The sequence below is a fragment of the Nicotiana attenuata genome, unplaced genomic scaffold (genome assembly GCF_001879085.1).
Source record: "Nicotiana attenuata strain UT unplaced genomic scaffold, NIATTr2, whole genome shotgun sequence".
Taxonomy (NCBI): Eukaryota; Viridiplantae; Streptophyta; class Magnoliopsida; order Solanales; family Solanaceae; genus Nicotiana; species Nicotiana attenuata.
In genome coordinates this window covers 5200-19325 of record NW_017672359.1, presented here as the reverse complement: position 1 = coordinate 19325, position 14126 = coordinate 5200, and positions in this window count along the sequence as shown.

The window sequence follows — 14126 nt, the reverse complement described above, 5'->3', positions numbered from 1 at the left end:
ACAACCCAAGCGCAATATCAAGCCATCTCGTGGCGTCAATCACATTCCTGGTCAATCATTGTTACCTGACCGGTCAGTCATTGTTACCTGACCAATTTACATCATACAGTGTCATTGTTACCACTGTTTCAAGTCACATCATACAGTGTCATTGTTACCACTGTTTCAAGTCACTGCTGCGGCGCGCAGCCCGATCCCTGCTCAGTCCAGAAATGCACATAAGCCACTTGGGAAATATTAAAATAATGGTTCTTAGCTCAAAAACGTCAATAAAAATATTGTTTAAGTTTTCAAATCTTGGAAAAATGGCTGAGTTTGCAAAATCGTATCAAAACCCTGGACCGAGATCAAATGATATGCAAAGTAATGCAAAAAAAACAGTGATACCAATCCCCAAAGGATTCAAATAATCGGCACGAAGCCCAACACATGGCAATAAGCCCAAATCATGATAACATCAAGTAAGTCTCAGTCAATTAAGCAGTAAAATCAACAACCGGGACGGACCAAGTCACAATCCCCAACGGTGCTCTACCCCACGCTCATGTCCGGCGTGCAAGTCACCTTAATACAGCACTATGATGTGCAAATCCGGGGTTTCAAACCCTCAGGACATCATTTACAAATATTACTCACCTCGAACCGGTGAAATCTCTAGCTTGCGACGCCTTTGCCCCTCAAATCGGCCTCCACGCACGTCGAATCTAACCAAAATCAGAGCGAATACATCACACTATGCCAAGGGAACAATACCCAATCGAAAACAATCAAAATATAGCAAAAATCTCGAAACTAGCAAAACCCGAGCCCCGGGCCCGCTTCTCGAAATATTACGAAATTCACATCACCGGATTCCTCGTCTGGCCACGAGTCCATACATATAAAATTTACCAAAATCGGAGTCCAAATGCTCCCTCAAATCCCAATTTAAATTCTCTAAATTCCAAGCCCTAGTTCATCAATTTAAGGCTTAATTCCATGAATTTCTAGGTTAATTTCACATACTAATCATGTTGTAGGTTCAGAAATCTTACCTTCATTAATTGCCCATCGAAATCCTCCTTCAATTCCGTCCAATAGCTCTCAAGCTCGCTTAAAAATGGTGGAAATAACATAGGCTTCACGGAACAAAAATGAATATAAAACCCTTCAGGCTCCAGGGGTTTCCGCTTCTGCGGTCCCCACACCCGCTTCCGCGATACCGCTTCAGAGCTCATTTCCCGCTTCTGCGGAATTTCAATAAAAAGACCAAGTCCGATTCTGCGACGTATTCTCCGCTTTTGCAGAACTCCATCTATAGACCAAGATCGCTTCTGCGATCGCCCGTCCGCTTCTGCGAACTCGCTTCTGCGGAAAGGGTTCCGCTTCTGCGAAACTACCCTACTCAGCTCTTGACCGCTTTTGCGACCACCATTACGCTTCTGCAGAACCGCTTCTGCGGTCCATTTCCGCAGAAGCAAAAATATCAGATACCAGCTATAACCTGCAATTCCTCAACTCCAATTTCATCCCGATAGCCATCCGGAATCACCCCGAGGCCCCCGGGACCTCAACCAAAAACACCAACATATCCCATAACATCACTCAAACTTGTTCCAATGATCAAAGCACATCGAACAACGCTAAAATCATCAATTCACATCGGATTCAAGCCTAAGTTCTTTAAGAACTTCCGAAATGCGCTTTCGATCAAAAACCCGACCAAACGATGTCCGAATGACCTGAAAATTTGCACACATACCCAGAATCACTTAACAAAGCTACAGAAACTCTCGGAATTCCATTCCGACCCTTGGATCAAAATCTCACCTATCAACCGGAATTCGCCAAAATGCTAACTCCGCCAATTCAAGCCTAATTCTACACCGGACCTCCAAAACCAATTCCGATCGCACTTCTAAGTCACAAATCATCCCCCGAAGCTAACCGAATCACCGGAGATCACATCCGAGCCCTCTAACTCATTAGTCAACGCCCGGTTGACTTTTCCAACTTAAGCCTTCTTGAAAGAGACTAAGTGTCTCATTTTCCACCAAAGCCAATCCAAATCAACTATAACACACCAAATACTGATAAATGAAACATGAAGAAGCATAAAATGGGGGGAAACGGAGTGGTAACTCATGAGACACGGGTCGGGTCGTCACATTTCCCACCCTCGGGAGTCGTGATGCGCCTATTAATAGGAGCTAGCAAGCCAATTATCAATTACCTCCTTTAATGAAACACGGAAATAATTAGAAATAATGAAACATTAATAATAAATGAAAGTCTCAAATATAGTTAACTGAAAAAAAATTGCGAAAATTTAAACTAATCCTCTATCCAAGACTGGTGTCACAATACTCACGAACTTCTACAGAATACTAAATACAGTTAATGAAACATAAGACTGTCTGTTTCGGTACAATGATAACAAACTGAGTTAAAATAGAAAGGGACTCCGGGGCTGCGGACGCCAGCAAGCTACCTCGGAAAATCTCCGGACTGAAGGCTGCGCTCCCAGAATGCTACTACTACTCAAATGCTGCTCCAACACCTGGATCTGTGCAAAAAGATGCACAGAGTGTAGCATCAGCACAACCGACCCCATGTGCTGGTAAGTGCCTAGCCTTAACCCCGGCGAAGTAAGCTGACGAGGCTAGACCAGTACTACCAGATAAAACTTGTGCAGATATATATATTATAACAAGTACCACAAAGATAATAGCGCAAAGTAAACAATTAAAGCTGGGAGGGGAACATACTTATGGGGGTAGCTGATAAAACGAATATTAGGGATAACAAAAGAAACTACATCTGATCTCTTCTAACACAGAATAAGGGAAAACAAACCACTTTCACTTGTTTCAATTTTCTCTCGTTGCAGGCGTGCACAACGATCCCAATTTCATCATATCACGTGGTAGGCGTACCACTCGATCCCATTTCATAATATCACGTGGTAGGCGTACCACTCGATCCCATTTCATAATATCACTTGGTAGGCGTACCACTCGCTCCCATTTCATAATATCACGTGGTAGGCGTACCACTCGATCCCATTTCATAATATAATGTGGTAGGCGTACCACTCGCTCCTATTTCATAATATCACGTGGTAGGCGTGCCACACGATCCCATTTCATATAGCACAATATACAATATAATCCCGGCAAGGGAGAAAGATGTTATAATAAGCTATCCCGGCAATGGAACAAGATAATATAATAAACCATCCCGGCAAGGGAGATCCAGCTATAACCAAACTCATTCAATCTCTACTTAACACAATTAAATCCACACTTGGTCTCAACAATTAGTGGCTCAATGTTAAAGATTTCCAACCAGTTCCTCATAAATAACAATTACCAATTCGACAATTTAGCAAATTAGGACTCACGGTCGTGCTCGACACCAATGTATAGATACTCGTCACCATGCCTATACACCATACTCGACAAATAGAAATTAACAGATAAGACTCTACTCCTATTCCCTCAAGCTAGGGTTAGACCAAACACTTACCTCGAATGCTCCAAACTTAACTCAAGCCTCTAGTATAGCTTTACCCCTCGAATTCGGCTCCAACTCGGGCAAATATATGAAATAATGACTTTACAATATTAATAATAGCTAAACAAACTAAACCCAATGCCTAAATATGAATTTCTAAGCTTTCTCCTAAAAATTCCAAAATCGACCCCGGGCCCACTTGGTCAAAACCCGAGGTTCGAACCAATTCCATGTCACCCATTCCCCCACGAGCCCGAATATACAATTTGTTTTCAAATTCAACCCCAAAACAAGGTCTAAATCAAAGAAAATTGAAAAGCGCTAGTTCTACCCATTTACCCCAATTTACACCTTAAATTACATGATTTAAGCCTTGGAGTTTGATTAATAATGATGGAAAATGAAGAAAACAAGTTGGAATTTACTAACCCAAGTGGTCTTGAAGAAAGGAGGCTTCAATGGACGTCTAAGTGCTTGGAGAAGAAGAGAGTTCGTGTATTTTTGAAGGAATCCCGTAGCTACTGTTTCTGAAAATTAACATTTAACTAGGCAAAATTTTCCCTCCGCGTTCGCGAAGGGTTGACATAACTGAGCATCGCGTTCCCGATTGGGGAGGACACGAACGCGAAGAGAAAAGGCTGGGGTCCTGTGACGACCAAAACCGTCGTCTCATGTATTACAGCCCCATTTCCCCCATTTATTGCTCTTTCATGTTTTATTATCAGCAACGGGTGAGTTAGAGTTTAATTGAATTGGTTTGGATAGAAAATGAGACACTTAGTCTCTTTAAGGAAGGCTTGGTTTGGAAAAGTCAACCGAACGTTGACTTATTAGTTAGAAGGCTCGGATGTGAATTCCGGTGTTTTGGTTAGCTTCATGAGGTGATTTGTGACTTAGGAGTGCGATCGGAAGTGATTTTGGAGGTCCGGTGTAGAATTAGGCTTGAATTGGCGAAGTTAGTATTTTGGCGAAATCCGGTTGATGGGTGAGAATTTGATCCGAGGGTCGGAATGGAATTCTGAGAGTTGCAGTAGCTTTGTTAGGTGATTTTGTATATGTCTGCAAATTTTCAGGTCATTCGGACGTCGTTTGGTTGGGTTTTTGATCGAATGCGTAATTCGGAAGATTTTAAGAAACTTAGGCTTGAATTCGATGTGATTTGATGGTTTTAGCGTTGTTTGATGTGGTTTGATGATGGGAACAACTTCGTATGATGTTTTGGGATATGTTGGTGCCTTTGGTTGAGGTCCCGGGGGCCTCGGGATGATTTCGGATGGCTAAACGGAGGTTTTGAACTTTGGAAATGTTGCAGAAAATTGCACAGCTGTTGCAGGCCACTTTTGTCCTTCGCGTTCGCGGAGGTGCCCATCGCGTTCGCGTAGTGTGATTTCTGGGTCATCGCATTCGCGATCGTGGCCTCGCATTCGCGTAGAAGGGCCTAGGGACCCTGCCTAGTTTGTTCATCGCGTTCGCGAGGAGGGAGTCGCGTTCGCGTAAGAGGATGCTCCTGTGCATCGCGTTCGCATTTGGAGTATCACGTTCGCGTAGGAGGTTAAGCTGGACCATCGCGTTCGCGTGATGGTCGACGCGTTCGCATAGGGTATCATTTGGTCAAGGAAAATTTTCCTTCGCGAACGCGGGGTGTTGACCGCGTTCGCGTAGAGGAAAAACTGGGCGACAGAAGGGTTTAATTATGATATTTCATCTGCGACTCATTTATTATTTCCTCCGTTGTTAACCTTCTTAAGAGCTTTGGGCAAGAAATTTCGAGGGTTTTGACTGAGAATCGAGTGGAGGTAAGTTCCTTGGCTTAATTACTCGAGTTTATGGTAAATTTATCATAGAAATCAGTGGAAATTCATCAAAATGGGGTAAGTTAGGGCTTGAGAAATTAGGATGTAAAAATGGAATTTGGAGGGTCAAACGAACTCCGATTTTGGTAAATTTTATATGTACGGACTCGTGGCGAGACGAGGAATCCGGTGATGTAAGTTTCATAATTTTTCGAGAAGTGGGCCCGGGGCTCGGGTTTTGCCAACTTCGTGAATTTTGGTGTTTTTCGAGTCTTTTCGATTGGGTTATGTTTCTTTAGCCTATTGTAATGTATTCGTTGTGGTTTTAATCAGGTTCGGCGTGCGAAGAGGTTTATTCGAAAGGCAAAGGCATAGCGAGCTAGACTTGTGGCCGGCTTGAGGTGAGTAATAGATGTAGATGATGACCTGAGGGTTAGAAACCCCGGTATATCACATTGTGACGCTATATTGAGGCGAGACACGTACTCTAACGAGTGCGGGGTCGATTGTGACCGTGGATTGTGACCTAGTCCATTCCGATTGATGTTCGTACTGTGTTCTTGACTAGAAATTGTTTGGTAATCATCCTACTTGGATTTTATGAATAGGTTTGGGGCTTTGTGCCGATCATTTGCATCCTTCAGGGATCCTTATCACGGTTTCCATGATGCTTAGCATATTTCATGATATCAGTCCTGAGCTAGACACTGCTTTGAAATGTTTAGTAAATAAATAAAGGCTTAAACACATAGCTCTATAATTCCTAATAATTGAAACTAAAAATGAACAATTTGACTGTGCCCGAGTGGCTTGCATGCATATATATATCTGGACTGAGTATGGATCGGGCTGCACGCCGCAGCGAATGCTACGATGATATTGCGCTTGGGCTGTAGGAGCCCCTCCAGAGTCTGAACCCTCACAGTGAGCGCGGGTACCCAAATGGATCGGGCTGCGCGCCGAAGCGGTCATGTGCATTGCATTGCTTTCATGCATTTTATATCTGTTGGTCTTAATTGTCATTGTTTGCTGTTGTTTTATCGTTTACCGTGCTGAATCATTGATTATAGCTTTATATTGTAATATTTCGGGATTTCTTACTTTCAGCCATTACATATGTTTATTACTCACTGAGTTGGAAGTACTCACTTTACTCCCTGCACCATGTGTGCAGATTCAGGTGCTCCGGAGACTTAGTGGAGCTGTTTGCTGTCTTCTTGGATTTCGGTTTAGGAGTTGTTGAGGTAGCTGCCTTACGTCCGCAGGACCCGACTTCTCCCCTTTATCGCATTTGTCTTTTCCTATCCTAGACTTTCTTTATTACTATGAATATATTACTCTATTACATTTAGAGGCTCTAGACTCGTGACTCTAGATCTATTGGGGAAATGTTTGGTATATTCGTTATTATTTTTCGTACTATTTTATCTAGTTCCGGATTGGAAATTTGATATTTACTATTTTAATTGTATTATTTGTTAATGGATTGCGAATTTGGGTTGAGAGTATTTAATTGGTCGGGCTTGCCTAGACTTAGTGTTGGGCGCCATCACGACCGGGATTGGGGTCGTGACAAGTTGGTATCAGAGCGTAGGTTACTAGGCCTCGCGAGTCATGAGCCGGTTTAGTAGAGTCTCGCGGAACGGTATGGGGACGCCTGTACTTTTCCTCGAGAGGTTGCAGAACCTTTAGGAGAACTCCATATTCTTGAAAATTCTTGTCGTGCGGCTTTGTGATTCGAGAACATAGTTCTTGTATTCTATTCTCTCGCAGATGGCGAGAACTTGTGCTACCGGACGCGATGGTCGACCACCAGTACCACCCACTAGAGGCCGTGGACTCAGTCGTGGTCGTGGTCGTGGTCGAGGTAGGGGCAGTAGAGACAGCACCTGCTGACCCACCAGCTGCCACAGTTCAGGACCAGACTCCAACTGTCGATGTCCCAGCAGCACCTGTGCAGGCACCTGCAGTGCCTATTGCCATTCCTGGTCTCCAGGAGACCTTGGCACAGATACTATCAGTTTGCACTGGCCTGGCTCAAGCACTCTCAGCTTCTACTGCAGCAGCTGCTTCCCAGACCGGGGGAGGACATCAGACCCCTGTTGCTCACACACCTGAGCAGGCTACCCAGGGACTTCAGACACCGGAAGCAGCCATAGCTCCGCTAGTTGCTCCAGTTGCACCAGTTGCAGCCTATGAGGCTCCAGTCATGCCGGACGATGAGCAGCGTCGCCTTGAGTGATTCGGCAGGCTTCAGCCACCGAGGTTCAGTGGTGCTGAGGGCGAGGATGCCCAGGGTTTTCTGGATAAGTGTTAGCGTATGCTTCGCACTGCAGGGATCTTAGAGTCGAGTGGTGTGGCTTTTACTACTTTCTAGTTCTCAGGGCCTGCATTCACCTGGTGGGAGGACTACGAGAGGCGTAGGCCGGTTGGTGCAGCGCCCCTTACATGGCAGCAGTTCTCCAATGTCTTTCTGGAGAAGTACATACCGCAGTCTCACAAGGAGGAGCTACGCCGTCAGTTCGAGTGGTTGGTTCAGGGGGGACATGTTTGTGACCCAGTACGAGTTGAGATTCACGCAGCTAGCTCGGCATGCTACTTGGATGATCCCGACAGATCGGGAAAGGATTAGGAGGTTCGTGGATGGCCTCAACTACTCACTCCGCATTTTGATGACCAGAGATAGGGTTATGGGTGCTTCGTTTGAGGAGGTAGTTGACATGGCTCGAGAGATTAAGACGGTTCGCCGTCAGGAGCGTGAGGAGAGGGAGGCAAAGAGGCCTCGAGGTTCAGGTAGTTTCAGTGGTGCTCCGTGTAGGGGCCAGTTCCTCGTGGCAGAGGCCGTTCCTTCAAGCCTCCTCAATCAGGTCGTCCAGAGTACAGTGGGGCCTCTTCAGGCCGTGGTCATCAGGGATTTCAGTAGGGCCAGACTTCACTTAGTGCCCTTCCAGCTCAGAGCTCTACACCTGCCTCTTCAGCTCAGGGTTCTTCAGCAGCGAGGGGTTTCCATCAGTCCCCTTTTCCAGCGCCGGGTAGTTGCTACGAGTGCGGTGAGTTCGGTCATATGAGGAGACAGTGTCCTCGGCGTCATGGTAGTCAGTCTCAGCAGAGGGATCAGCCCTCATCTTCTGCTCCTGTTTCATCAGCACCCGCCTAGTCAGCTAGGGGTGGAGGTCAGGTAGCCAGGGGTCGCCCCAGGGGTGGAGGCCGGACTAGTGGTGGTCAGGTTCGATTCTATGCTCTTCCAGACAGGAAGGACGCCATTGCCTCAGATGCTGTTATCACAGGTATTATCTCAGTCTGCCACAGAGATGCCTCTGTCTTATTTGATCCCGGATCTACCTATTCCTATGTATCTTCATATTTTGCTCATCACCTGGGTACTACCCGAGGTTGTCTTGCTTTGCCTGTTCACGTATCTACCCCGGTGGGTGATACTATTATTGTAGATCATGTATACCGATCCTGTTTAGTGACTATTGGGGGTCTGGAGACCCGAGTTGACTTATTGCTGTTGAGCATGGTTGATTTTGATGTTATTCTGGGTATGGATTGGTTATCTCTGTACCATGCTATTCTGGACTGTCATGCTAAGACAGTTACGTTGGCTATTCCGGGTATTCTGAGTATTGAGTGGCGTGGTACAATTATGTTCCCAGCAGGGTGATTTCTTTTCTAAAGGCCCAGCGGATGGTTGGGAAAGGTTGTCTAGAGATATTGGAGCTGAGACTCCTATTCTTGACTCCGTCCTCGTCGTGATGGACTTCCCTGATGTGTTTCCAGCAGATCTGCCGGGCATGCCACCGGACAGGGACATTGATTTTGGTATTGATCTGGTACCGGGCACTAAGCCCATCTCTATTCCTCCGTATCGCATGGCACCAGCAGAGTTGAAAGAACTAATGGATCAGCTTCAGGAACTCCTAGACAAGGGGTTTATTCGTCCTAGTGTGTCACCGTGGGGTGCACCGGTGCTATTTGTGAAGAAGAAAGATGGCACAATTAGGATGTGCATTGATTACAGATAGTTGAACAAGGTGACAGTGAAGAACAAGTATCCACTACCTCGTATTGATGATTTGGTTGATCAGCTTCAGGGGGCAAGGGTATTCTCGAAGATTGATCTCCGTTCAGGCTATCACCAGCTGAAGATCAGGGATTCGGATATTATGAAGACTGCCTTCAGGACTAGATATGGGCACTATGAATTCCTGGTTATGTCTTTTGGGCTGACTAATGCCCCAGCTGCGTTCATGCACTTGATGAACAGCGTATTTCGGCCGTATCTGGATTCATTTGTTATCGTTTTTATTGATGATATCCTAGTGTACTCGCGTAGCCAGGAGGAGCATGCTCAGCACTTGAGAGTGGTGTTACAGAGGTTGAGGGAGGAGAAGCTTTATGCAAAGTTCTCCAAATGTGAGTTTTGGCTTGGGTCTGTAGCTTTTCTGGGACACGTGGTGTCCAGTGATGGTATTCAAGTTGATCCAAAGAAGGTAGAGGCGGTGCAGAGTTGGCCCAGACCGTCCTCAGCCACGGAGATTCGAAGTTTCCTCGGTTTGGCAGGTTATTATCGCCGGTTCGTCCAGGGTTTTTCCTCTATTGCTTCGCCCTTGACTAAGTTGACGCAGAAGGGTGCACCATTCGTATGGTCAGACGAGTGCGAGGAGAGCTTTCAGAAGCTCAAGACAGCTTTGACCACAGCTCCAGTGTTAGTTTTGCCATCAGCCTCAGGTTCTTACACTGTGTATTGTGATGCTTCGAGAGTTGGGATCGGATGTGTGTTGATGCAGGAGGGTAGAGTTATTGCATATGCTTCTCGTCAGTTGAAGCCCCATGAGCAGAACTACCCCGTGCATGATTTGGAGTTGGCTGCTATAGTCCATGCGTTGAAGATTTGGAGACACTACTTATATGGCGTATCTTGTGAGGTATATACTGATCATCGCAGCCTTCAACATTTGTTCAAACAGAAGGATCTTAATTTGAGGCAGCGGAGGTGGCTTGAGTTACTCAAGGACTATGATATTACCATTTTGTATCATCCGGGGAAGGCCAACGTAGTGGCCGATGCGTTAAGCCGGAAGGCGGTCAGTATGGGTAGCTTGGCGTACATTCCAGTTGGGGAGAGGCCCTTTGCAGTTGATGTTCAGGCTTTGGCCAATCGGATGGTGAGGTTAGATATTTCGGAGCCTAGTCGGGTGTTGGCTTGTGTAGTTTCTCGGTCTTCCTTATATGACCGCATCAGAGAGCACCAGTATGATGATCCACATTTGCTTGTCCTTAAGGACAGGGTTCAGCACGATGATGCCAGAGATGTGACTATTGATGATGATGGCGTGATGAGGATGCAGGGCCGGATTTGCGTGCCCAATGTGGATGGCTTCGGGAGTTAATATTAGAGGAGGCCCACAGCTCGCGGTATTCCATTCATCCGGGTGCCGCGAAGATGTATCAGGATTTGAGGCAGCACTACTGGTGGAGGAGAATGAAGAAAGATATAGTGAGTTATGTAGCTCGGTGTCCCAACTGTCAGCAGGTCAAATATGAGCATCAGAGACCCGGTGGTGTACTACAGCGGATTAGATATTCCCGAGTGGAAGTGGGAGAGGATTACTATGGATTTTGTGTGTGGTCTCCCTCGTACCTCGAAGAAGTTTGATTCGATTTGGGTGATTGTGGATCGGCTGACCAAGTCCGCGCACTTCATTCCGGTGTGTACTACCTATTCTTCAGAGCGGTTGGCAGAGATTTTCATCCGGGAGATTGTTAGGTTGCATGGGGTCCCAGTTTCTATCATCTCGGATAGGGGCACTCAATTTACTTCCCAGTTTTGGAGGACTTTTCAGCGAGAGTTGGGTACACAGGTAGAGTTGAGCACCGCATTTCATCCTCAAACGGACGGACAGTCCGAGCGTACCATTCAGATATTGGAGGACATGTTGCGTGCCTGTGTTATTGATTTTGGAGGTTCTTGGGCTGAGTTTTTGCCACTTGCAGAGTTCGCGTACAACAACAGTTATCAATCCATCATTTAGATGGCACCGTAAGAGGCCTTATATGGGAGACGGTGTAGGTCTCCGGTTGGTTGGTTTGAGCCCGGCGAGGCTAGACTATTGGGGACAGAGTTGGTTCAGGATGCCTTAGAGAAGGTGAAAGTGATTTAGGAGAGACTTCGTATAGCTCAGTCGCGTCAGAAGAGTTATGCGGACCGGAAGGTTCGAGACGCATCCTACATGGTGGGCGAGAAGGTTTTGTTGAAAGTTTCGCCTATGAAGGGCACTATGAGATTTGGAAAGAAAGGAAAGTTGAGTCCACGGTTCATTGGTCCTTTTGAGATACTCAGGAGAGTTGGGGAGGTGGCCTACATGCTTGCTTTGCCACCTAGCTTGTCAGGAGTTCACCTAGTATTTCACGTTTCTATGCTCCGGAAGTATGTTGGGGACCCGTCCCTTGTGTTAGACTTCAGCACGGTTCAGTTGGATGATGACTTGACTTACGATGTGGAGCCAGTGGCTATTTTGGGTCGTCAGGTTCGGAAATTGAGATCAAAGGATATAGCTTCGGTAAAGGTGCAGCGGAGAGGTCGGCCCGTTGAGGAAGCTACTTGGGAGACTGAGCAGGAGATGCGGAGCAGATATCCTCACCTATTTGAGACCTCAGGTATGCTTCTCGACCCGCTCGAGGACGAGCGTTTGTTTATGTTCGGGAGGATGTGACGACCTAACCCGTCGTCTCATGTATTACAGCCCCGTTTCCCCCATTTATTGCTCTTTCATGTTTTATTATCAGCAACGGGTGAGTTAGAGTTTAATTAAATTGGTTTGGATAGAAAATGAGACACTTAGTCTCTTTAAGGAAGGCTTGGTTTGGAAAAGTCAACCGAATGTTGACATATTAGTTAGAAGGCTCGGATGTGAATTCCGGTGTTTCGGTTAGCTTCGGGAGGTGATTTGTGATTTAGAAGTGCGATCGGAAGTGATTTTGGAGGTCCGGTGTAGAATAAGGCTTGAATTGGCGAAGTTAGTATTTTGGCGAAATTCGGTTGATGGGTGAGAATTTGATCCTAGGGTCGGAATGGAATTCCGAGAGTTGTAGTAGCTTCGTTAGGTGATTTTGGATATGTCTGCAAATTTTCAGGTCATTCGGACGTCGTTTGGTCAGATTTTTGATCGAATGCGTAATTCGGAAGTTTTTAAGAAACTTAGGCTTGAATTCGATGTGATTTGATGGTTTTAGCGTTGTTTGATGTGGTTTGATGATGGGAACAAGTTCGTATGATGTTTTGGGATATGTTGGTGCCTTTGGTTGAGGTCCCGGGGGCCTCGGGATGATTTCGGATGGCTAAATGGAGGTTTTGAACTTTGGAAATGTTGCAGAAAATTGCATAGCTGTTGCAGGCCACTTTTGGCCTTCGCGTTCGCGGAGGTGCCCATCGCGTTCGCGTAGTGTGATTTCTGGGTCATCGCATTCGCGATCGTGGCCTCGCGTTCGCGTAGAAGGGCCTGGGGACCCTGCCTAGTTTGTTCATCGCGTTCGCGATGAGGGAGTCGCGTTCGAGTAAGAGGATGCTCCTGTGCATCGCGTTCGCGTTTGGAGTATCGCGTTCGCATAGGAGGTTAACCTGGACCATCGTGTGATGGTCGACGCGTTCGCGTAGGGTATCGTTTGGTCAAGGAAAATTTGCCTTCGCGAACGCGGGGCGTTGACCGCGTTCGCTTAGAGGAAAAACTGGGCGACAGAAGGGTTTAATTATGATATTTCATCCGCGACTCATTCATTATTTCCTCCATTGTTAACCTTCTTAAGAGCTTTGGGCAAGAAATTTCGAGGGTTTTGACTGAGAATCGAGTGGAGGTAAGTTCCTTGGCTTAATTACTCGAGTTTATGGTAAATTTATCATAGAAATCAGTGGAAATTCATCAAAATGGGGTAAGTTAGGGCTTGAGAAATCAGGATGTAAAAATGGAATTTGGAGGGTCAAACGAACTCCGATTTTGGTAAATTTTATACGTACGGACTCGTGGCGAGACGAGGAATCCGGTGATGTAAGTTTCGTAATTTTTCGAGAAGTGGGCCCGGGGCTCGGGTTTTGCCAACTTCGTGAAATTTGGTGTTTTTCGAGTCTTTTCGATTGGGTTATGTTTCTTTAGCCTATTGTAATGTATTCGTTGTGGTTTTAATCAGGTTCGGCATGCGAAGAGGTTTTTCGAAAGGCAAAGGCATAGCGAGCTAGACTTGTGGCCGGCTTGAGGTGATTAACAGATGTAGATGATGACCTGAGGGTTAGAAACCCCGGTATATCACATTGTGACGCTATATTGAGGCGAGACACGTACTCTAACGAGTGCGGGGTCGATTGTGACCGGGTATTGTGACCTAGTCCGTTCCAATTGATGTTCGTACTGTGTTCTTGACTAGAAATTGTTTGGTAATCATCCTACTTGGATTTTATGAATAGGTTTGGGGCTTTGTGCCTATCATTTGCATCCTTCAGGGAGCCTTATCACTGTTTCCATGATGCTTAGCATATTTCATGATATCAGTCCTGAGCTAGACACTGCTTTGAAATGTTTAGTAAATAAATAAAGGCTTAAACACATAGCTCTATAATCCTAATAATTGAAACTAAAAATGAACAATTTGACTGTGCCCGAGTGGCTTGCATGCATATATATATCTGGACTGAGTATGGATCGGGCTGCACGCCACAGCGAATGGTACGATGATATTGCGCTTGAGCTGTAGGAGCCCCTCCGGAGTCTGAACCCCTACAGTGAGCGCGGGTACCCAAATGGATCGGGCTGCGCGCCGCAGCGGTCATGTGCATTGCATTGC